This window comes from Chrysochloris asiatica, unplaced genomic scaffold, assembly GCF_000296735.1.
Source record: "Chrysochloris asiatica unplaced genomic scaffold, ChrAsi1.0 scaffold00464, whole genome shotgun sequence".
Lineage (NCBI taxonomy): Eukaryota > Metazoa > Chordata > Mammalia > Afrosoricida > Chrysochloridae > Chrysochloris > Chrysochloris asiatica.
Genome location: NW_006408982.1, coordinates 527,237 through 530,999, shown reverse-complemented (window position 1 = coordinate 530,999; position 3,763 = coordinate 527,237).

Genomic DNA, 3,763 nt, shown 5'->3' with positions numbered 1-3,763 from the left:
ACAAAAATCCTGATTACTGGACCCATAAATAACATCCATATAAATGGAGAAAAAATGAAGTTGTCCGAAGACTTCATCTTGCTTGGATCAACCATCAACACTCATGGAAGCAGCAGCCAAGAAATTAGACAATGTATTCCATTAGGCAAATCAGTGCTGCACAAGACCACTTTAAAGAGTTGAAGAGTAAAGATGTCAGTTTGAGGATTAAGGTGTGCCTTACTTAATCCATGATATTTTCAATAATCTCATATGCATGTGAAAGTTGGACAGTGACTAAGGAAGACTGTAGAAGAATTGATGCATTTGAGCTATGGTGTTGTAGGAAAACATTAAAAGTACCATGGACTTCCAAAAGTATAAACAGATTTATGTTGGAAGTAGCATAGCCAGAATGACCTTTGAAAGCCAAGATGACCAGACTTAGTGTTGTATATTTCAGACATATCATCAGGAGGGACCAGTCCCTGGAGAAAGACAACATGCTTGTTAAAATGGAGGGTCAGAGAAGAAGAATATCACCAAAAGGTGGATTGTCACAGTGGCATTAGCAATGGGCTCAAAAATAGCAACAGTTGTGAGGTTGGCACAAGACTAAGTAGTGTTTTGTTTTGTTGTGCATAGATTTGCTATCAGTCCATACCTACTCAGTGGTACCTAACAACAACAAGAATTAATGGGATTCAAAGATGAATCCTGTTGATAGAGCACTCACGATCTATTAGAGACAATAAGGCTATATATATCTTTTTTTTTTTTCTTTTTTTTAATGCCTTAGAAACAATGCTTTAAAAAAAGTGCCCATGAAATGTACTGATGGGTAAATGGAAAGAGATTATAATTTAAGAAGGAAAACGGATTATTAATTTAAACCTTTCAGTGGGGTGATTTGCTTAATTTAGCAGAATTTCTATTAGTGAACCCATGCTAAATATTCGTGATCACTTCAAATTGAGTAAGCATAAATCCATAGATGTGGTCAAGGGAACCATTTGAGAATTTAGTCTGAGGAAATTAATTTGACAGATTTAATGCCTTAGACAGAATCCCTGATGTTTGGTAGGATAAACGCTGAACTCCTAACTTCAAGGTTAGGAGAATTTCTCCTCCCACAAAGCTTTATAGCCTCAGAAATAGAAACACAGTCACTATGAGTAAGAATTTACTCAGTGGCAGTGTTTTTGTTTGTTTTAAGTTCTGGGAAGTAGTCCTCATGGCATAATGGTTAGACACTTGACTGCCAACCTACCCGGTGACTCCAAGAGAGAAAAAACTGGCATTTTTCTCAAGTGAAGATAGCAATCTAGCAGTCCCAATCCAGATTCCAATTATGTCATTAGAGACATAGAAAAAGTGATTACAAACTTTATATGGAAAGGAAAGAGACCCAGGATAAGCAAAGCACTGCTTAAGAAGAAGAACAAAGCTGAAAACCCCTCACTCCCTGATTTCAAAATTTAAAACATGGCGGCAGTGGTCAAAACAGCCTGGTACTGGTACAATGAAAGATAAATAGATCAATGGATCAGAATTGAGAATCCAGAAATTAACCCATCCACATTCATCCAACTGATCTTTCACAATGAGCCAAAGCACATTAAATGGGGAAGAGATAGTCTCTTAAACAGATGGTGCTGACAAAACTGGAAATCGCTATGCAAAATAATGAAACAAGACCTTTACCATATATAATAACCAACTCAGCATGCATTAAATATCTAAATGTGAACCCCAGAATTATAAAGGCCATCAATAAAAAAATAGGGACAAATTTAAGTTTGGATTTCTGGTGTGGCACTGTGGGTTAATGTGCCAGACTGCAAAGCCATTTGTCGGTTCAAGGTCACCAGCTACTCCTCAGAAAACCTATACATTGTTGCTATTGGTCAAAACCGACTCGACAGCACTTAACAACACACAACAATGTAGTACACACATAGATTATAAAACAGTGCAGAAAATGCAGAAGCAGAAGAAGACAAAATATATGATAAGGGTTGAGAGCTAAGGAAGGATAAAGCACAGATTAGGGGATAGTTAATCATAGCTCATAGGTAGGGAGGGCAATTTATAAGGAAAGGAGAGATAATACACACAAAAAGGGGGAGGGGAGAAGGAAGAACAATGAAGATAGGAAAACACTTAGGTAGGTTTGCATGGACTAAAAGGGATAGAGATCAATAGTGATATATGTTCAACCTTGCAACAACAGGACTCTGTGGTACAGGGATCAAGGCATAGCTTGAATGTGTAAGAGGGGAAATAAGTTTAAGATGCTTGACTGCCTAATGGATATTGGTTTCCCTTGTCTACTATTGTAAAATGGACACTTGAGTGTGATAGAAAGGAATATTGGGAAACATGATTACAGAAAGGTTGAAAGCCTGTCTTCAGCCTATGACTGATTAGCATACCTAAAAGGGGTTCTAGAATTTGCCCAGTGAAATAAGCTTCTTATAGAATCTTTGTAGTGTATAGAACCTTATGTGGAATCCTGAGCCCCATCCAGAATCTTCTGAGGTAGAAAATTCCCACTTAAAAGGACATACAGACCAACCCAGAGAGGCAAGAGGAACAGAAGATACTTTTTGAAAGAAAGACGAGCATAAAAATATCCATGTAAAACAAGTAAGTTGCTTGTTGGAGAGCCATCAAGGCAAGAAATCAAGTCCCTTCTGGACAAAGCCACCTCCAAAACTGAAACTCAAAGGGAACACATAAGCAGCCATGTAAGCTTGCTGGAGACTACAGTGGTCTATTTGTGAGTGGAAATGGGGGAAAGACAGCAATGAAGATATGGGCTGAGTTTGACTACATTCCATAGACTCCCATTGACCTTGAGATAAAAAAGATAAGAGTTGGTCTGTTGGTCTGAAGTGTAGTGAGACTTGGGGACTACTGAACCCACAGACAAGAACCTAGCCATGGAGGGCTAGAGCTGAGAGAGAAGTGTCCTTCTGATATGTAGTGTGGGGAGACACACAAGAACACACAAACTTGAAGACAGTACTCATTGACCTTGTTTCAATGGCTTGATGATCAGTACTCTACTAGAAGAATATAAAGAAATTTAATAAACAAAGCAAATATACATTGAGACAATTTGATGAACTTGACCTCTACTTATGGATGTAGTAGTTCAAGATACCAACCAAGAGGGAAGAAGTTCTTACATCAAAGACCAAACTTATCCCCTCTGTACACAGGATTGATAGGTATGGGCAACTTAGACATTGACTACTTAAAATGGAGTTCCGGGAGTTGTAAAGGCACAAAGTGGCTGGCTTACAAGTTATCAAGAGAGAGTTTAGCTCCAGAGCATGTTGGGGATGGTAGAATTTCCACTGATTTTTTTTTTTTTTTTTTTTTTCTAGATAGGTCAGATGAAAGGAAATGAAGATAGGATTCATTGATTCAGTAGTAATTGTTATCATACCTAATTGCGATTGTAACACTTGTAAAGGGAGGTTTGTAACAAAAAGGGAAGAGTAGTTAATACTGTATTGTATGAACAGAGAACCTTAGGTCCAACAAGACAGAAGAGCATGAGCTAAATGTGGGACCCTAACCAGAGAAACAACGACATCAGAGATGGAGGCAGAGGTGATGACATGGAGATATACAGTATTTGAGTACTAGATTCTTGGAAAGAGAAAGGTTGTGTGCTGGTGGGTAGGAGGCTAGGAGGCTGATTTGCAAAATGTGCCCTTTGGTTGTTTAAACTATTATATGTCCCTGCATGTTTTTTGTGTTTTTTTTTTGT